The sequence below is a fragment of the Onychostoma macrolepis genome, chromosome 19, assembly GCF_012432095.1.
Source record: "Onychostoma macrolepis isolate SWU-2019 chromosome 19, ASM1243209v1, whole genome shotgun sequence".
Taxonomy (NCBI): domain Eukaryota; kingdom Metazoa; phylum Chordata; class Actinopteri; order Cypriniformes; family Cyprinidae; genus Onychostoma; species Onychostoma macrolepis.
The window spans coordinates 1,992,705-2,015,315 of record NC_081173.1 but is presented as its reverse complement, the minus strand read 5'-3'; the positions used below and the strand labels follow the sequence as shown (position 1 = coordinate 2,015,315).

Below are 22,611 nucleotides of genomic sequence, written 5' to 3'. Positions count from 1 at the left end.
GTCTTTCCTTTCTTCTGCTGTCGATGGCACAGTCGTTCTGTAAAGAGAAATGCTCACTCAGCCCCTGTGCTGATTACAACATCATCCTTTGCCAATGACGAAGGAAACAGAGAGGAAAATGAGAGAGAGGCGGATGCTGGGGAGGGCATGAGAGGAAAGTAATCATTAATGAGGGAATGGCAGATGCTCCAATCTGTCGAGTGGATTCATCCGTCAGGATAATAACACCGCTGGCTCCTCTCTACTCAGGCCTGTGTCTGTTACTGAGCGAGACAGACACACCTGCGATTCTCTCACGATTTGCACTGCTCAGCTTGATACAGTGCACTGAATATGGATCATATATGTGACCCTGGACCACAAAACCAGTCATAAGGGTCAATTTTCTGAAATTGCTTTGATTGATTTACACCTGAAAGCTGAATAAATAAGCTTTCCATTGATGTATGGTTTGTTAGGTAAGGACAATATTTGACCAAAATAAAGCTACTTGAAAATCTGGAATCTGAGGGTGCAAAAAAAAAAAAAAATTTGTAGTGTGTAAACGTCATTTGTGTAGGTGTGTTTGTTAAGGTGTGCATATTGTGTGCATGTGGTAAACTACATCTGTCAAATCTGAAGTGTCTGAAGAAATAAAAAGTTACAAAAAGACACTTTAAAATACACTTTAAATTAAATAAATGGGTCATGTAGTGTGAAACCAACTTTGCCTGATTTTCTGAAATTGGGTTTGATTAAAAAACACAAACGTTTAGACCTCAAAACTTCCTCCCCACTGCAGACTGTTTACTGCAAGCTGTAAAAAACAGCTTGTTGCAATGCAATGTCACTGGTTTTGTGACATAACAATACTATATGTTTATGTAGCCTACCAGTTACCAGAGTTAGTGCTGTAACAGAAAATCCATAATAAGTGAATATATTGTATTTTTAAATCCTTCTCTAAGGACAGTAGTGCTAACATCACTGTTCTATTAGCATATATTTGTCAGCGCTTACGAAAATTTGCTGTTTTACTATATGCTAATACCAGTGTTGGGAAAGTTACTTTGGAAATGTAATAGGTTACAAATTACAAGTTACCCTATTTAAAATGTAATAAGTAGTTTAACCATTTCAATTACTTCATTAAAGTAATGTAACTGATTACATTTGATTACTTTTCTAAATTTCTATAACGAATATTTTCAAATGTTCATCATTTTGAAACATTTAAAGCAGGCAGGTTTAACATGACAGTAGGACTCAACACTGATTACTGTCAGACTCCTCAAAATCCTTCTTCACTTGAATTAAGATTATAATCATTTAATTTTAAAGCACAGCCACCACAAAATCAGACTTTAGCACCTCTTGAGATCATTCTGAGGTTAAATACAGAGTTAAAACCATAAGATATAGTTTAATGGTTATGATACTATTTTTGAAATCAAATCTTTGCATAGGAAACAGGAAACACGGACATCTAACAATGCTTTGGAAAAACTGTTCATCGTAAAAATTAAAGAATTTACACACACCCAAATAGGAAATAAAATGGTTATCAAATAAGCATGTGTCCTATTCTGTGTCCTAAAATCCTGAAACACTGATGTATCATATATTAGAGCACTCAATGCAATTTGGGAAAGAAATCAATAAAATCTGCATATGTGAGAAAATATTCAGATGTAACCCACTTTGTAATCTGTAACATTTTCATAAGTAACTGTAATTTAATTACACTTATTTTTTTCCAGTAACTGTAACAGATTACAGTTACAAAGAGCTGGGTAGTAACTGATTACATGTAATCTGGATTACGTATTCATATTCCAAAATGTAAGTACTTGTAATTAGATTAATTTTTTAAATACTTGTAATCAGACTACAGTTACTTTTTATGGATTACATGATTACACATTACAATAGCAAAAAATTATTCACAATTTTATTGATTCTCCCTAATTCCTCTTTTTCATCTTTTCATTTTTCCTTTCTAAAATAGCCTACTCTTTATATACACTTTATGTAAAGTCTTCCAGTTTTGTGGACATTCACACAGAGATCAGTCATTAGTCAGGTGGCAACACATTAAAATGCACAAATTCATGAATACACAAATTCACAAACTGTTTTTGTCATCTGATCCTCTTTGACCTAATAGGCTATATTTACTTGAAGTACACCTGAGATTTTAAAATAAATATTTTAATAATTCAGCATCACATTTGCATGTTCTTTGGTTCTCTGACCTTCGTTATGGTCACATGACATGCAGGTAAACAAATATAACAATATTTCCGTTTCTTAGTAAGTTTTTTTTTTTTTTTTTGATTGATTGATTGATTGATGTTTAAATTATCCACTTTAATTTAACATTTTTATGATTTAATTAATTATTAGGGTAACACTTTATTTTAGGGTCTCTTAACTAGTTGCTTATTAGCATGCATATTACTAGAATATTAGCCATTTATTAGTAGTAATCAAGCACATATTAATGCCTTATTCTACATCCCTAATCCTACCCAATACCTAAACTTAACAACTACCTTACTTACTATATATAAGCAGCAAATTAGGAATTTATTGAGGGAAAAGTCATAGTTAATAGTGAATAAGTGTTCCCTATTCTGAAGTGTTACCATTATGGGCTTTGCATTAAACTCATAAACCCCTTCACAAACCCCAGTTTAATGTACTTTATGTTGTTAATAACAACAAATGAAATGTGTGTGTATGTATATATATATATATATATATATATATATATATATATATATATATATATATATATATATATTACTCTTTGTATTTTCATGCCACGGCTAATACTGATGTGTTAAACATATTGTGGTACACATTAATTTTGTGCTTACTGTGGTTTGACGATATCATACTTCAGCTGTCGTTACCGTCATGAAGCCATGGTTAATTTCGGTAAACTTCAGCCTGTAAGTCGAGCTCCAGTTTTCTCTCCGGTAACCGGGACTCACAGCTGCTCCGGGGCTGAGAGGAGGAGGAGGAGAGCCGGTGAGGAGGGGTCTCTCCTCAGATCATGACATTAGCACAGATCACCCCTGCACCTGACAGAAACCCTCACCGTGAGCGAACCGAGGATCTTACCGGGGTTACAGACCGCTGCGATTCAAGCGGACAAATCCACAGAAAGCGCGTCTCGTGCGCGTGAAGAAAGTGAAAGTGAGCATGTCGTCTCCCACAGAGATCTGCAGGTGAGTGCAGCGTTATTTCCCATGAGAACAACACATCAGTGTTTAACCCAAATGAGACATCGTCGAGCGGTGTGTTGTTATGTAACTTTGATCAACCAAATCGGCTGACCCTTATGAAGTTCTGTACCGGTGCCACGGTACACTGATGCTGTTAGACGGTAATACCACGGCTCTTTAATATACAGTCTGCTGCAGGCTACTGAATTACTACTGTATTCATGTACCTTACTGACATTCAAAGTATGATACTGTCTTGGTACTTTCTTTGTTAGAAACCAAATTTTATGAAAAGATAATCACTGTGTTGTGATATTAATTGTTTTTTAAAAACTATAAAAGTCTAGCACATGGGGCCTATTTGTTACAAACCCCTTAAGAAAAGCCTTAGAAATGTAAGTGCATTATTAATAGGGATTTTTTTTCAAAGAAGTATATTACAGCTGAGGTTCTACTGCATTTCAGTTATATAATCTGCTGTAAATTCTCTTATCCCTGTCTGTCATGTCTTTGTGCTTATGAAGATACAGGTCATTATTAATCTGAATTACAGAAGGATGTATAAGCCTATGTCATGTGAAACCTCTTGGGTAATTTCTCCTGACATCTGATTTCTCATGGCAGTTTTTCGCCTTCTTTATTGCTTAATTTCTCTATATACCTAATCATACTGGTGTCCTCTCTCCTCTCTGAAGCATAGCATAACAACTAGTTTTGAATCAGTAAACAGTTTGGTTAATTATTCTTTCCATCTGCTTCTGTGGAGTCTTGGATGTTTTTCTGGACAGATGATGCAATGAAAATCTAAAATTCCTGAGTATATTTGTGTGGGTGTACCTATGTAACCATATTTTGGGGGCAAATTTGTACCCAGAAGTGAGCTGAAATCCTCCTTTTGGGAACAAAATTGTAAAAATACATAAACATTTCTGTTATAGGGCTAGGTTAGTATTTATAACTAGCTGCATATGGTAAATGTGTGTGTGTGCTTTTGTGGTTATGATGTTGTTGTACATTTGTATCTTTGGTCACTCTGGTATGTCACTAATAAATGAACAAAAGACATTTAGCAGAAAAATAAGATGGCCAATAAAATTTTTTAGATACTTTCATACCTTCAATTTGACTTTCACATGTGCTACATAAACATTGGAGAGGTCACCCAGTAAACAAGTCAGTGGAAAAAGGAATCTAAAAATCTAAAAAAAAAAATTTCATGTAGTAACATGTAAATGAACTGGTTTTATTCAAGTCAAATAAACAGCACATTGTTCATTTACAACGTTGTACGTTTTCAACTGAAAGTATTTCAACAGTGATCAAAGACAATAACTGTAACAACAGTTAAAGAGGGAAACATCATTTCATAAATGTGATATACACAGTGTTTTCCAGGTTTGAAGTTCTTAAAAAGTCATGGACATTTCTATAGAGAAAGTGACATTTTCAAGTTATTCTCATTCTCTGTAAAAACATATCTTTGACAGTGCAATCTCTAAAAAATATTTGTATCCAATAATTCTGAAAAGTCATGCAAATTCACTGCAATGTAGATACATAATGCAGCAAAGAAAATGGTCTGTCTTTTAGCTACAGCTTTATTTGAGGAAGATTGCATGAGTGTCAGACAGAGATGAGCCTGTGTTCTTCCTGCAGGCTTGCTTCTGGTTCGCTGTCTTGTACCAAATGCATTTTGTCCCAACTACCTTGGAAAAGAAAGCCCTTTGATGTTCCTCTCACTGAAAGAGATTTAAAGAAAGGCTTTTGCGGTATGCTAATACTCCTCAATTGACTTGTGAGTCTTTTCATTAACACTTTGCTTTGGCAGACTATCTTAGCGAAATTGAATAAAAGACTTAACTTTTCCGTGTCCTCTTTGCCTGACCAGCGGCACCGAGGCGTTTGGAGTGTCTGGGATGCTCCGTGAATCTTATTATAATGCAAGCAGCGTCTCAGCTAAACCAAGTTCAGCATTCTGGGGAGCGCGGCGAGATGCTGAAGATGTTGAGCGTTAGGTGGTGATTAAACACTCAGCCATGCAAAAGTAATGAGTCGGGAAATATATCAAAGGACGAAGCTTGAAGCTGTAATAGCCTGGAGTACGCCTACATTAATAATGTTGTTAATTTCTCCTGCTCCTCGCCTCAGTACCAATGTTATATTCTTTTACTTTCATGTATGGCTTTGTATCTGCGTCAGAGATTTTTAAATTCATCTTAATGTTTGTTAGAGTTAGAAGCTTTTTTTTTAAATGAAGTGCCGTGATATGAAAGAGTTTCTGAATTCAATACACATTCAATAAATTCTTTATAGTAATTCCTTTAAGGGACCTCATTCATGAAATACATTTCTATGTACAATTTAATCTAACATCCCCTTAAAAAAGAGAATTACTGCTTTATGTGCTCAGTGCACTGAAGAACCCAGCAGCTCCTGAAAGGAACCAGTGTTCATGTGATTGCAGACTGCAGTCAGTAGGTGGCAAATTCTCCTTAGTTTATAGAAGGTATTTATCATCTGAGAAGAGACTTAACATATACAAGCATACACCTGCAACACTGTCAGATCACTGCTGAATGTGCTAGTCAAATCTGGTGAAACAGAGTTATAGGTATACTGTATATTTTGATAACGCAGACCCGTTTCTGTTATTCCTTTGCACTTGAATATACTGTATATATTATGTATAATCATAAGAGACCCTTACATTTATGACACACACAGATTAATACTACACTTTTGTATCATTTCATCTGTTGTGAACAGTATTTTAAATGTCTAGATAAAAGTAACAAAAAGAAGAATTCTTTTAAGCTCTATTGTAAGGCTAAAGGCATTGTGGCCTTGGGCATGTGAGTTAAAGAAATAGTTCAGCCATTAATGAACATTCTGTTCTTATTCATCCTCTGTGCTCGAAATAGGCCTGTTCTCAGCACTCTACTTGCAATTTTGCTTTCCACAATACCGGGAATTATTCTTGTGTACCGGAAGCTCAGATAACTGACAGTACTCTGTTCTCCACAACATTACCAGTACTTTTAGCCTCGCAAGCCATATTTTTAACAATCAGCATTAAATCTGCTGCGCATTTGTGCTTCAGACTGAACGGATTTCTGTTGGTCTGCATGGGGAATTTGCACAAACAACTTACATTTACATTTAGTCATTTAGCAGATGCTTTTATCCAAAGGGACTTACAAATGAGGACAACAGAAGCAATCAAAACCAACAAAAGAGCAATAATACTGTATGTAAGTCTCGGTTAGCCTAACGCAGTACACGTAGCAAGTTTTTATATTTTGAAAACATTTTTTTTTTTATAATAAATAAAGAGAAAACGTAGATAGAACAGAAAAAGAATAGGGAACATTAGTGTTAGAGGGTCTCATTTTTTTCATCTAATTTTTTTTTTTTTTTTCACAAAGGAATAGAAAAAGAATTGAGAATGTTAGTGTTAGAGGATTTTTTTTTTTTAAATAAAAAGAAGTATCAAGTGTTTTTTTTTTTTTTTTTTTTAAATAAATAAATAAAAAGAAAACCATAGATAGAATAGAAGGGTGAAGAATAGATGCAAGAATAGATTTGAACAATGCAAAATTGGCATGGGGATTTTTTTTTTTGCTTTATGCTTTATGGCTGGATTTTGCTTCTAAAATTTTAAAATGGAAATTTGAGGGCCCTCACAAAAATTTATATTGTACATCAAGTGGTGATCCAACACTATACCTTGTTTATCATCAAAAAGGAAACAAAAATGTCCTCAAAAAAAAAAAAAAAAAACTGAAATGCATTCATATTACCATAAACTGCATGGGCCCAACTATGTAAAGTTTTAACACAACAATAAGGAGAATAGTTTCTACAATTTTGATTTCTAAATTTCTCCTAAATAGATTTTTTAAAAATTCAATTTACAATAGGGGATTAAAATTTACAGACATTTAAATAGTGTTTTCCAGGTATGGACAGATCATGGAAATGAATAAGGAACAATAACTGATCAGGCACAGATAAATATTGTACTTAGAAAAAAGTAGGAAAAAAAAAAAAAAACTGTAGTTGAAACAAACAGTCTTAATCTTTGCTGCAAGTAAAGCTGTATTCAGGGCCGTCCCCGGTGCGAGGTAGGGAGCGGGGCCCCCCTCGGTTCTGTTCGCCGTGGGGCCCCCTCACAGCGCGGGGCCCGGTGCAACCGCACCAGTTGCACCGCCCAAAGGACGGCCCTGGCTGTATTGTATTGTACTCTCACTTAAAAAGTGTTGAGATATTAATGGAATATTGCAAGCAATTTCTCTTGCCTATTAAAATATGTACTTTTCTGTCCTAACTATGCAACCATATATGGTTTATTTTATTATTTGCATGTAGCTGCTTTTCCTTCTTCAGAACAAACCTGCAGCCCACTTTTCGAGAACAACTGATTTGTTTACCTTCTGAATTTATGTACAAACACAATACCTAACTGCATACACAGGCTTCTTAAGGCTCAAGTTATTCATGTCTTAATTACTGAGGCTTTAACCAACACAATATGATCTTAACACCCATATAATGATGCAAATAATTGGATAATTAAACCTTCATTAAACCTAGTTCATAAAAATCCAGTAAATGGATAAGATGAGTCATAAAATGTTAGCAGGGTAACAGAGAGCAAGAAAGAAAGAGAGAGAGAGAGGGAGATGAGTGAGAAAGAGAAAAGCAGAGATTATAGAAGAGTCTTTGATGGCAGACCGGGCTCTGGGAATCCTAGCGTGCCTTCAGGGGTAGAGCGCTCACTCACCGCATCAATAATGGATGAAAGATATCTTGTTCATTGCAGGACTGAACCAAGCCGGCATACTGATTTCTAACCGTGAACCTTATGTAAAAATTGCATCAGTGGGTTTAATTTGCCTCATTAAAACGTGCATTCCTGAACACTGTCAGTTTTACGGAGGAAGCTGAAGGACTCTATTTTTACTAGTTTGTAGGAGGCTTGTTACTCTCAATAAAAACAGAATGTAGGTTCATCTTGTGGGGTAAAATAAGCTGTGCTGTATGATTATTCAAGAGATCAGAATGAAAATAGTGATGCCCTAAAATAACAATTGTGGGACGAATAATGAAAGCAAAATTCTGGACATATGGTATAGATAAGAAAACTGAAATCACCCAAGACAACCAAAATTATTGTTTTAAATTAGGCCTACATTCTTTTGAATCAGTAAAAATATCAATATAGTAATATTTAAGTTATTATTAATGACAAAAAAGTGATTACACTCTAAAAAATGCTGGGTTAAAAACAACCCAACTTGGGTTATTTGGCAACCCAGCGCTGGGTAAATCTTGGACAGAACATATGCTGGGTTATGGTTGGGTTAAACGTTGGATTGTTTTATCTAAGTCATCTATTGTTTAAAAATTATTATATTGCTGGCTTAAAATGGTCTGGAAATTAGAAAATTACACACAGAATTACAAGAGGCAAAATTAAAAGATGAACATTTATTATTAAGCAAGAACACCCATGGACAAAATACAAAACAATTTTAAAAGGCACATTTAAAAGTAGCATTTTAATTTAAGTGTATTCAACCGTTCTCTGTAATCACTTTATATTAGGTGGCCTTAACTACTGTGTACTTACATTTAAATTAATCATTTGGTACAACGCATTTATTGTGTACATACGTTTTTACATTGTACTTATATTTTTAAAAATACATATATGTAATTACATCTGTAATTAATTTCTGTAATTACATTTATAATTATACTGTTGACCCATCCCTTACACCTTAACCCACCCTTAAACCTACCCATATCACCAAACCTGTCCCTAACCTACCCGCATCCCACCTCAAAGCAGCAAAAGTGTTTTACAATACAGTATGAACATAATAATTACAATGCACTTATTTTTTGATGTAAGTACATAGTAGTTAAGGTCACCTAATATAAAGTGTGACCCACTTTTTTACCGAAATAGTGCTAATTCTCGTGCCAGTGTGTCGCCGAAATCTGAGCTGGTGAAGGGCTGCTGTTTGCTGTGAACTTTAGACCGCCGTCTCGTGCTTCACTCGGAGCTGAAAGATGCCGTGAGCGACTCGGTTAGGTAGAAAAAAATAACCCCAGCACCTGGGTAAATATATAAAAAATAACCCAATAAAATGACCCAACAAGCTGAAACCATCATTTGAGTGAAAAAAAAAAATAACCCAGTATTTTTTAGAGTGTACACATAACAGGGAGAATGGCTAACATTTAGGCTCCAAAAGCTATTACTAAAACTACTAAAAGTAGAGTTAGAGTTATACTTTAGTAGTGAAAGTAGTGAAATAAATTACTTTAATCCTGATACAAACTGCTAACTCTCAAATAATTCATGTCTATCCATAGGAATGCAATGCCTATCACAGCGCTCCGATTTACAGCGAAGGTCAGAATTATTAGCCCTTTGGTAAATATGAGCAAAGAAGGCTGTGAAAATAAATGTTTATTCTCTTGATCCTTCATTCAAAAAAAAATTACATTAAATCTAATCTTTCATTGAAGTAAAACAACTGAAATGGGGAAAATTCTCATTATGAAATAAATGTTTTTCCACAATTATTGGCCCCCTTTTATTCAATATTTTTTTTGCATCCTTCATTTGCCAAGAGAACAGCTCTGAGTCTTTTCCTATAATTCCTGGAGTTGGTTTTTGTATTTGTTTTGGATCATTGTCCTGATGGAAGATCCAGCCGTACCCAATGTAAAACCACAGTCCCAATTTAATTTTTTTATCTGTTGGTATTTGATAGATTCAATGATGTTGTGAATCTGAACAAGATGTTCAGGACCTCCAGCAGAAAAACAGGCCCACAACATTAAAGATCCAGCAGTACATTTAACCGTGGGCATGCGGGCTACTTTTTTTATCCCATTGTAAACCCATATCTTGTGTGTCCTTTTTAAAGTTTCATCTGACCACAGAACTCAGCCCTGTTTAAAGTTCCAGTCGTGTCTGGCAACTGATTTTTTTTTGCAATTCCTCAGCTGTGATCCTTGGAGAGTCTTTAGCCACTGAAATTTTCCTCATCATCGTGCATTAAGACAAGATACACGTCCTCTTCCAGGATTCCTAACATCTCTGATGGTGGAAATGGGAATTTTCAACGCTTTACCTATTTTCTTACAACCACTTTCTATTTTGTGAAGCTCAGAAATTTTTTGTTGCACTTCAGAACTATATTGGAAAGGATGATTAAGTGAATTTCATATTTATACTCCTGTAAAACAGCCATGTCTGGCCAAAAATTCTTGGCTGGCCAATTTCATGTTCCTAGTCACCCTGGCGTGCTTAAAAATGTCAAATATGAATTGAAATACTGCAGAGATGTTTTATTCATAACAATTTCTCATGAGTTCTAAAAAGTCTGACCTTATTGAAATTATTAATGAAATATGAAATTATTAATTGAATAAAACTGAAATGGTAATTTTCTGAAATTCAGTTATTCCTCAGCCCAGCTGTTTTCATTTTGTTGAAGAGGGGCTAACTGGCCCACCTTCATTTCCAGATACTCATCTTGCTGAAAAAAACAACAACAAAAAAATACTTAATTTTAAAAATGTTACTCTCCTGATTAAGTCGCATGTAAAGCATGCTGGGAACTACTTTTTCAGTTATGTTGTCATCAAAAATCATTTTCCAATACTTGATTGGTTCATATTTGCGTCTAGTAGATTGCACATTTTAGAGAATTAAATGTTGGATTTTTACAACTTCATTTCACCGTAAACTACAGCTAAATTACCTATAATATAAAAGTAGAATTTTTTTATAAATTCTATTTATTAATTATAAAAGTAGAATTTATTAATTATCATTTTTAATTTACTTTCTGTAAATACAACTTTGAAAGACCTTAATGTTTATTGTGATGTTTTGTTATGAACTAACAAACAAACAAAAAATAATAACCTAAAAAAGGAAAAATAAAATTAATTTATTAATTAAATAATAAAAATTAGCACTCTGGTGTCAAGAGAAAACACTAGTTAAAATGGTTTCTTTTCATTTTAAAGGGAGTGTTAGACAAACTGCAAAAAAATAAAAATAAATAAAAAAAAGCACTTCAGATAAATAACACAGTCGTTTCACTTTTTCAGTGTGGATGGGAGGGGAATTCTTTCAAAACCATTCCGCCAATCCAAACTTCATGCTACTTTTCAATTATCTCAAGTACTGCAAAACTACTGACTTGTTCAAACACATGCAAATAAAGGCAGAGAATGTATTAATGATGTGAGGGCTGTTGCAGCATACAAAGCTTCCTGTTAAATGTTCATCACACCGTTTAGTCTTAGATGGAGGACTCTAAGGCACGGCAATGGAGAGCTTCAAAGTATGATATGCAGACATTTATGTGCTGCTTTGTGCCTTATGATTACTTGAACAGATGTTATTTGAAGGGCAACTCTGTTTTAAATGCAGATCTCATTTGCAATGCAGATATCTGAATAATCCTCTCAGTTACTAGTACCAATACCTTTGTCCGTTTTCATGTGTCCAGCACGTACAACAGCTTCTGCACATCAGAGGGATGAAACACTCACTCAGTCTGTCTTTTTCTTTCTTTTATTGAGTGCTTCTTTTAGTTTCCTCTGAGGAGAGCATTCAGTGGGATCTTCATTGCTAGGAACAGCTTTAGTACACAAAAACGTACAGTTAGTTAGAAGTGACCCTATTAAGCCCACATACCAGGTAAAGCCATTTGTATTTTTATTTTGAAATATAAAAAGAGGAAATAAATAATAGAAATTAGTTTCACAGCAAATACACATATTTGTTAAGGTTATTTGACGTTTTTAAGATGACAAAATGTTCAGATCTTGAGTTACTTGTGATAATGGTTTTCTACTTTCTGACGATCACTGTAGAAAAACTTTTCTCTAAAACTTTGCTGCTTGAGAGGCCGTTTAAAGATGCTGTTTTTTCTAGCATCTGGTTACAAAACTTGCATTATCGGATTTATACAGAAAACAATATCATTCTCTACCAGTAATCTGATTTCTGTATTTTCACAAAAACTCCCATAATCAATGACAGGTTTACACGAGTGTTTTGATGAAAGCATTTGCGAGACTGCAGAAATAAGGAGATCATTGCATCGTGTGTTCAGCTACAGCACAGCACACCTAAATATAATGCTATAATAATCAACACATTTTTTTGTTCATCTTGCCATTGTACTGGGCTGTCCTACAGAATGTTGTGGTCTGTTGTAGTCAGTGATTAGAAGAGTGTGCCCTAAACAGTACCAGAAAAGGGTTCTTCAGCTTGTAACAATAGCAGAACCCTTTTTGGTGCTAAATAGAACCCTTTTTATAGGGTTCCATAAAGAACCATGCTTTGAAAATGCTATATAGGACCTTAATGGTCTTTTTAATGATAGTTCCTCTTCAGGAACTCGAGCTGCGTCCAAAGACGCTAGGGGAACGCCCTCAGCATAACCGGCTCTGAATACAAATGAAATCTGTCCATTGGATGGGCGAGACGTCACGGGCGAGGTGACGTAATGACCAGCTGGTATAAAAGCATGTGCGGTGCAAACCGGCGCCAGCTTTCTGTCATTCAGCTAGCGCTCTGTGTGTTGTCAGTATTATTTGGTGTTGTCTGTCTGTTCAATATGTCTAAGAGCCAGTTTAAGGCTAGACATAAGGGCGATGAGAGCAAATCACAGTACAAGCTGTGTGTTCCTCCCTGCAAACGTTATTTGTGCGCAGGTGATACACACAGATTGTGTGTGGTTTGCTTGGGAGTGAGACATGCGGAGGCGGCTCTCGAGGGGGCTGAGTGCCCGCACTGTATACACGCAGAGCCTCCCTCTGCGTGTACTTCACTCCCGAAAGGCCCTCTTCTCTAAAGAGGGTTCTTTCGTCAGCGTTCCCCGCGGCGCTGGCCCCGCTTTCGCCGAGACGGAGCGGCGGCAACGCTCGTGGGGTTCGCAGTGGGATCTGGCGCAGGGATCGGAGACGAGCGAGTCTCTATCTCCGCCCTCGCCCGTCAGATCCCATGACCACTCCCCGAGATTGGAAAGCCCGCCAGGTGGATACTTCCCCTCGGGCAGCGGCATCGGCGCTTCTCCTGTCTTCCTCCGAGGAGGTTGACACGGGAAACGTTGATGACGTTGCGCCCTCTCTTTCGCCCCAGTATGAGGAGCTTGTGGAGGTGGTCACTCGGGCCGTGGCCAAGTTAAATCTTGTCTGGCCGCCAAAGTGTCATGTCGAACCGCAGAAAGGCAAGTTAGATGAGCGCTTTCTGCGGTTTAAGACTCCATCTCCACATCGGAGCCTGCCTTTTTTCCCCGACCTTCACACTGAGGTGTCAAAGTCGTGGGGAAAACCTTTCTCGGCCCGCCTCTTCGTCCCCTCTTCGGATTACTACGGTAATGTGATGGGGACGAGTGAGTGCGGTTACAGAGCGATGCCTCGTGTGGAACAGACGCTTGCGAGCTATCTGTCCTCTAGCGCGGCATCATCTCTGAAGGCTCCGACCCTGCCCACCAAGCCGTTGCGCACTTCATCGACGCTGGTGGGCAAGGGGTATGTGGCAGCAGGTCAGGCAGGTTCATGTCTGCACACTATGGCGGTGTTGCAGGCATACCAGGCTGACCTGCTCAAAGAGCTGGATGAGGGCAAGGGATGTAGTGCGGAAGATATCACTGAACTCCGCAAAACCGCTGATTTGTCTCTCCGTGCCACCAAGGAGACCGCCCGTGCCATCGGGCAGTCTATGGCAGCTTTGGTGGTGGCTGAGAGGCATCTTTGGTTGACCCTGTCGGATATTAAAGACTGCGACAGGGTCTTCCTCTTGGACGCCCCGCTGGCTCCATCTGGCCTTTTTGGTGACGCTGTTGACGTGGTCGAGGCCAGTAGGCAGGCGGCGGCATTCCAGCGGTTTCTCCCTCACCGCTCTCTAGCTCAAGGGGCTGCTGGCCGAGAGCAGCCCCGGCCGCGTGCTGGCTCCTCGTACATGGAGGCTCAGAAAGAGAGCGTCGCCGCCCGTGCTCCCCCAAGAAAACATAGGGGCCAGGGCGGTAAGAAGGGCTCTCGGTCAAAGACCTCGCACCCTAAGCCGGATCTGCGGACCGTTCTTCAGGCGAAGAGGTCTTCGGCCAAGAAGCCCTGAGGCCAGTGGCGCAGGGCTTATGAGGGTAGCCCCCACTGGGGAAGGACGGCGATCACCACAGTACTCGGTGCTCGACTCGCCCCGGTACCCTCAGGAGATCGATCTGCCAACCCTGCCACGTACGGTGTTCCAGGGCGCAGGTTATTCATTACAGAGAACCACTTATCTTGGTGTGGTGTGGGATTCGACCACAATGCAGGCACGTATGTCCCCTGCTCGGATCGAGTCGATCCTCACGGAAGTCAGGGGAGTGAAAGAAGGCCAGTCACTCACTGTCAAGCAGTTTCAGAGACTGCTGGATCTGATGGCAGCTGCGTCCAACGTGATACCTCTTGGCCTGCTGTACATGAAACCCCTACAGTGGTGGCTCAAGACCAAGGGGTTTTCCCCGAGGGGAAACCCGCTTCGCATGATCAAGGTCACGCGGCAGTGCCTACGTGCCTTAGTCATGTGGAGACAACCTTGGTTCTTGTCACAGGGCCCGATTCTGGGAGCTCCATGTCGCCGCGTAACGCGTTGGGGAGCGGTCATGAATGGCCACCCTGCCCGCGGTCTGTGGAGCAGGCATCTTCTCGCCTGGCACATCAACCGGCTGGAGATGCTGGCTGTGTTTCAGGCTCTGAAACACTTTCTCCCAGACCTAAGAGTTCACCATGTGTTGGTGCGCACCGACAACACAGCAGTGGTCTCCTATATCAACCACCAAGGAGGTCTGCGGTCGCGCCCCCTGTACAGGCTGGCGCATCAGATCCTTGTGTGATCCCAGGGCAAACTCCTCTCACTGAGGGCAGTTTACATCCCTGGGCATCTCAATGTGGGAGCAGACATCCTGTCGAGACAGGGGCTGTGGCCCGGGGAATGGATGCTTCACACCGAGGTGGTGAAGCAGATCTGGAGAGTGTTTGGCCAGGCTCAGGTGGACCTCTTCGCTACTCAGGAGACAGCGCAATGTCCACTCTGGTACTCTCTAGTTCATCCAGCTCCACTGGGGCTGGATGCCATGGTACAGACGTGGCCGAGGCTTCGTCTGTATGCCTTTCCCCCGATTGCTCTACTCCCCAGAGTTCTGGAGAGAGTGCGCCAGGACGGCTAGTAGCCCCATTCTGGCCGGGCCGAGTATGGTTCTCGGACCTGATTTCTCTCCTCAACGGCTCTCCATGGGAGATTCCCATCAGGAGGGATCTCCTCTCACAGGCAGGAGGCACCCTGTTGCACCCCCGCCCGGAGTTATGGAAGTTGTGGGTGTGGCCCCTGAGGGGGCACAGCTCATAGCTTCCGGTCTCTCAACCGAGGTTGTGGAGACCATCCTCCAATCCAGAGCTCCCTCTACGAGGAAACTGCCCGGTTGGTACAGTGCTGGAGTTCTTGCAGGCTCGATTCTCTGCAGGGTTAACCCACTCCACCCTGAAGGTGTATGTGGCGGCGATTTCGCCACGCCTCTCTTGGTGGACAGTCAGTGGGTAGACACCCTCTAGTTACACGTTTCCTCCACGGTGCGCTGAGGCTAAAGTCCCCAGTACGGTCCCGGATTCCTCCCTGGGACCTGGCTGTGGTGTTGGATGCTCTCTGCAGGCCTCCTTTTGAGCCTATAGAGGAGATATCTGATCGCCATCTCACCCTGAAGACTGTGTTTCTTCTGGCGATTTCTTCTCTGAAGAGAGTTGGGGATTTGCAGGCCCTCTCTGTGGCCCCTACTCATGGCCAAAGCCTTTTTGTACCCTCGTGTAGTGTCGGGAGACTGACCAGCAAAAGCTTAATTGTATGTGTCCAGTGCGAGCACTGGACGCATACGTCTACAGAGCTGCCCTGTGGAGAAAGGTGGACCAGTTGCTTGTTTGCTATGGTCCCCCTAAAAGAATAAATTACTTACCTACACGCCAGAACCCACTTGTCTGCCTACTTGACCAGAGTGTTACAGTTAGGTACTTTTATTTATTTATTTTTAATGATATGCAAAATTGTAACAAAAATGACAGTGCTCTAACAACAGTTATTAGCAGAATACATTAATAAATGACAATTGACATTGAACATAAATACTTAAAGTAAAACAAAATAGAAACAGAAAATAGTGTGATGAAGACCAAGTTCCAGTGAAATACTGTATTTTCATAATCCTCTATGATGCCTGAAAGTCCATCATTATGCATATTTTGGTGTGATTGAGTGGCAGTTTCTCTCTGTAGATGACGAGGTTGTAGGATGTGACAGCATCTGAAATGCACAACTGAGTTTACAGTTACAGTGTGTCTCCTTCCATTTGTTTAAAACAATTGTTTATGAAGGTCAAAAGTAGTATGTTAAAAGGAAAAAGTGATATAAAGTCATGGGATAGCTGTGACTGGGTATGTTTATCCATAAACCCAAGTAATAATAATCATCATCTCACATAAATTCTATCTTTGTTACTTACTTGGTGGTGAAGAGGAGATAAGTATCTTTAACTGAACAGGGCTGGTCACACTTACATATTCTGTTAAAATAAAAAGAGACAAAAAGACATTAGTAGGAAACCAGTTACAATTTGAAAGTTAAATTATAGACAATTTAAGAAAGAAATGATTTACCTGTTGAATGTGTTGACAGTCTGTGTAGCTGAGCGGCTGAGCTCCAGAAAAGCAGTTTTGAGCCTTTTATATATGTGTAGCCTATTAGGGTTTTACATTAAAACAAGAACAATGTTGTGTGGATTGAATACTTTTTTTATTGACATAATATTGTAGCAAAAATGTCAGTGCTCTTAACAAGTTATTAGCTGAATACATTAAAAAATGACAATTGACAATGAACATGAATAAATACTTAAAATAAAACAAAATAGAAACAGAAAATAGATGTGATGAAGACCAAGTTCCAGTGAAATATCTTCCGTGTGACTGAGTGACAGTTTATCTGCAGATGAGGTTGTGGGATGTGATGCATCTGAAATACACAACTGAGTTTAGAATTACAGTGTGTCCATCTGTTTATGTAAAAACAATTATGTTCACGAAGGCCAAAAGTAGCCAAAAATGGACAGTATGTGAGCCCTTCACAATCTTAAAAGAAAAAAAAAGTGATATAAAGTCATGGGATAGCTTTATAAAACCAAGTAATAATTAAAAAATTCTAACAGTATGGATTATAAATTCAATTTCTCTGTTACCTACTTAGGGAGAAGAGGAGAGAAGGTCAGAAAATCAGTAATGAGGTGCTTTGACAGTTACAGATTTGAAAAACAAAAGGGCGGGAATAAAGAACACTAAACTCTAACACAAAGAACCATTTCAGCATAAAATGGTTCTTCACCCTGCTAAAAAAACAAAACAATAGAAGCCCAATAGAAACCATCACAGAAATTCTAATGGTTTCCATTAAAATACCATTATAAACCATTATCTTTTTCCAGTAAAACCATTACAAAATTCCTTTTTGTAGTGTGTTTTGGGCATTTTTCCAATAGGATTTAACATCCCAACAATAGAATCCATCACATACCAGAAGACACCATTATAGTTTCCATTAAAACCAATACAATTCCCATTATAACCATTAAAACCATTACATTTTCTATTGTGTTTTGGGCAGGGTTCTATTGGTTTTTTCAGCAGGACAGGATGCTATGGTTCTAAATATAACCGTTACTACATGTAAAGAACCTTTAAAGAACCATCTTTTTTTAGAGTATACAATAAACAGCAAACTTGGGTCTGGATGCTTAAGGTTTGGTGCAGCGATAAACCTCAATTAATATATAATATTAATAATAATAATAATAATATTACTTTATTTAAATCATGAACACACTTTTTAAATTCATGCAAATGTGAATAGATAGATTTAAAAGTAAGCACACTGATTAATAATAAACAATGTGTAAGCTTATTTGTGAAGACTGTGTAAGCTTATCAGCTGGTAAAACAAATTTGTGGCGCGATTGTTGCAGACAACTTTATACATGAAATTCAGAGACTTAATATATTATAATTTTCAGAGGGGAATGTTCCAGTAGTTTTGTAGTCAAATAGAAAATAAGAGGAAACATGATCTCAGTGACTTGCTGTCACGCATGAACACTGGCCATATAATGTCATTGCTCACTAAAACGTCCTCCCATGATATCTTCCTCCAGTTTAGCAACCACTTCATCTTCCGCTCTTACACCCAATGGTGCTATTGCCCACACTGTAGACAATCAGTGAGTAACCCGAAGGATCCACCCACAGGTGAATCTGAGAAAATTAAACATTGCAAAGTTCACCCAAAAACTTACAAAAGCTGTCATCATTTACTCCCCCTCATGCCATTCCAAACCAAAAATATATTTTGAGGAATCTTGTTAACATTCAGGTTTGTTGGTAACATACAGGTTTGAAACGGCAAGAGGGTGGGTACAGTAAATGATAACAATACAGTAAAAGAGTAAGAATAGTATATTTAGCTTTACCTGAGTGCAAATCTGCCTATTTACTCATATAAGCTCGGATAGGTGTTTCTTTTAAATAAAAATGAAGAGAATATTCCAGAAAAAAAAAAGAGTCGAAATAAAGAGACTAACAGGACCCATTATTAAGGTCTAGTAAGGTCCCAATAAGGTAGCATTTTAATAAAATTCTAGTCCTGTCAGAAAATGCTAGACAACACAGAATGATAGGTCCTTAATGCAGTAAATGCTAGCAATCTGCACACATCATTCACTACATGGCACAAGCTGATTGGTGCCTGTTGCATAGACATTTAAACAGTTTGGCTTTGTGTTTTCAGTTAGCAAGTCTATCAGAAAGCCCTCAACATCCCAACTCCATCTATATACTTCTGCTATAGTAATTTGATGGGGTTTTTTTTTTCTTTTTCAGTATGTTTTACAGGCTCACAGCAGTGGAACGTCTCCATATTTACTCTGCAGCAGCATATAGCAGATCTGTTTTGCCAAGTCCAAATATATTATATCATGTTATGTCTTCTCACATGCTAAGCTATTCAAAATTGTCATGACAGAAATATAATCATAGACGCTGAATTTGTTGTTATTGCATACTGTTTTATAATTACATTTGTGCCATTATTTTCTCTAAATATAAATAACATTTAACACTATTTAGACTTTTTTTCTATTTATGGCAAGTAGCATCTAACTAAAATGTAAATAGCCTCTGCCTTTTCTTTTTTGGGTAAACTATTACTTTAAAGAAGCATTGCTTTGCATTATTGTGATATTACAGAGACACCAAATTATTATTATTATTATTTTTTTACAGTGTACTAGTAATAGTCCCTCTGGTCATAAAGGCAGTTTTCACTGCCTGCCTTTACTGAAAAATATTTTTATTTTTATTTTAATACAATTACAGAACATACTTAAATGTATTTGAAATACATTTATTTCACGTTACGTATACTACAAATACATTTTCATATTTATATACTTAATACAATGCCCTGTAATTGGCATTGTAGAAGTCCAACTAAAGACATACTGAAGTATATTTGATTGTGCTAAAGTGGAACTATTGCAAGTATACTTCAGGTACACTTTAAATATTTTGCATTTAAAGACCGATATTATTCAAAGATCGTACAATCCTCATTAAAACACATTTTAGGCTTAATATTAAGAAAAATGCATTGTGAACAAGTAGTACGCCAAATAAAGATGAATTATAATTTTATATCAGTAATGGCACAATCCTGAAGCCTATAGAATTGGTACAGTAGCTGTATTGCCTTTACTTTGCTGAACAACTACACCAAGTCATAGTATTTACCAGGAATATAATCTTAATATTCGGTCATCTGAAAAGGAAACAGGTCAAGCAAACAGGCCAGGTAAAAACTTCAGCCGTGAGCAATTTCTCTCTCTTTAATGAAACACAGGTATTATGATACCAGCCAGGCTGGGATTACAGGAGTGTGGGGCGACTGGATCATGTAAAATTTCTATTATGTAATTTTAATGTTCAGTGTGTTATGGTTTGGTCAGTAAGATTTTTCTGATGGGCTTATTATCTATAGAAGTGATTAGTGAGCATGTGGTTCTGAGTGATTGTAGTCTTTCTATAAAACTGGAATCAGCAAAGTTGGCTGCTGCCCCAGAGTCAATTAAAGCTTTAGTGGAAAAACAAGTTCCTTTATAAATAATTGTCATTGGTACAAATATACTTTGATTAATAACAGAAAAGAAAGTCTCTATACTCACCCTTCTAGCTAGTTCAGCTGAACTGTTGGCCTTCTGGGAACAGCCGGCCCATCAACGAACAGGGTTGCAACCGTTAAAATATAATTCCTTTCCTATAGGCCACACACAAAGATTTTAAGTCTGATTTTAAGCCTGATTTTGAGCCTGATTTGCACCCCAAAGAGGCGTGGGCTGATTCGAGGCTTGTCACAAACTTTTTGTCCAAAAAATCCCCAATTGACCTATCGGTAAGCCCCTCCCCTCGAACGCAGACTAGCCAATGGCAGTCGAGTATCAGTTGCACGGGGAGCGGAACTCGGACATCTTTAGGTTTCAGCACCATAGAGAAACATTGGAAGATCCGAAGCTCGCATCGGTTTTACGGGGTTTATGCTTCAAAAATGTAAAAACGATGTGTCTGGGGTACTCGTAACACTGACTCCAGGTATCCTGAGAGGATGGGCGATATAATTTATTTTATTACATATCCTGAATCCAAACAGAACAGAGCGAAATGTCCCTAAGTATTCACCCCAATACAAATGTAGACAAAAACGTTCATTTTCTGGTTGTCATACACTCATTAAGTTACAGTTTTCATCTGCTCAAGCAGAACGTTAATGTTATATTGTGCTTTAGCAAGGTATCTCTGGCTAAAACTAGCTAACGTTGAAGTTAGTGAGTCCATGCTAATGTACAAACCTAAATAGCGGACTGTTCTCGCGTCTTGTACAGTGTAGGTCAAAAACACACAAACGAAGGTCTACATTTCAGTGCCTCTCCATATTAAACTGGTTAAATGTGCATTAATTTAATCGTACCCTGCGATACATGAACAGTGTTGATCCGCAATCGTGATGACCGACTGTAATATGAGACTTCCCCCGCTTACATCGTGATCTGTAAACCCTCCTTCAAGTTACCACCATATTTATTTTTTAAATATTTTCTAAATACCTCCATGGAATATTTAATTCCCATTTGGTGGCCTTCTGTGTCCAAGATTGTGCAAAAACATCGTGGGACAAGGTCTTCACGCTGCAGCTGTCATTGAAAGACAGTGAGCAACTCCGTTTGTTTGTCCGAGGGAGCAACAGTAACTAATAGGGGCGGGGCTTACCGATAGGTCAATTATGTGGTGTCATTAGGATTAGTTTACTGCTCCCGATTGCATCAGAGCCTGCATGATCCCATATCGTAAATACCAACAAATCACCTTGAGCACAAAAAAATCCACGTAAATTTCATAAATATCAAACATGCTAAATTCGGCAGGTATGTGGTCTTGCAGTCTGGCCGAATCGTATAGTGTGTGTGTTTGGAGGATTATAATGTTAAATGTCAGTTGAAACTGTCCTTAAATCTGTGGTCTTCTAGTGTGCCCCAGGCCTTAGGCCTTTTTCTTTTGTACATAGTTTAGCATTACCAGTTTGCAAATAAAAATCGTGACCACAATTATTGTTCTATTAATGGGCTCTATCACATTAATGGGTTTGGGATGTGGTCGTAAAGTTGGGTAAGCTTTTATCCACCTTATTCTTCAACGCAGAAGTAAGCCTGTGGGCGAGACTTCCGGTTCATTAGATGCTATAGGGAAATAATGAGAAAAATTACAACATGCAGTAAATGGTAAAACTGTTTACACTACAGACCAGTGTGTTCATAATTAAGATAATAAATTAAAATAATATGGTAAGACACACCAATTTGCAATATTAAGCAGCAAACCGAGCGGTTTTGCACAGCTAAAAATAGCTGGAAGTGAAAGAGACCGGAAGCCAGATCCATAAAATTTACAAATGGCTGTGCCGATTTTTACAAGAATAGGGTGGATAGAGGTACATGGGGGATCATAGCAAATATTATTCTTGCATTACCATTTGCTCTAACAGCAAAAGAAAAAAAAAATCTAGTATTGGTTTCCACAACTGTACAAAAAAAAAAAAAAAAGGATTATATCGGTCAGAAGAAAGAAAGTTTTTTACGGTCACTCACTACGCGACTGTATTAGAAACCCCCTCACAGCAGTAGTTTTTAGTTCAATACCAGGGTAATACAACACAAAGTCAGTGTTCGAGGAGCTC

General features: G+C 38.4%; 1 long non-coding RNA gene across 1 annotated transcript in view; it reads left to right on the top strand.

The window, feature by feature from the left end:
• Nucleotides 1-2,957: 2,957 nt before the first annotated feature.
• Nucleotides 2,958-22,611, top strand: part of LOC131526192 (uncharacterized) — a 78,907-nt gene continuing 59,253 nt past the window's right edge. Inside the window, exon 1 of the long non-coding RNA XR_009267401.1 lies at nt 2,958-3,215. This is a non-coding gene — a long non-coding RNA (uncharacterized LOC131526192). The remainder of the gene's footprint in view (nt 3,216-22,611) is intronic.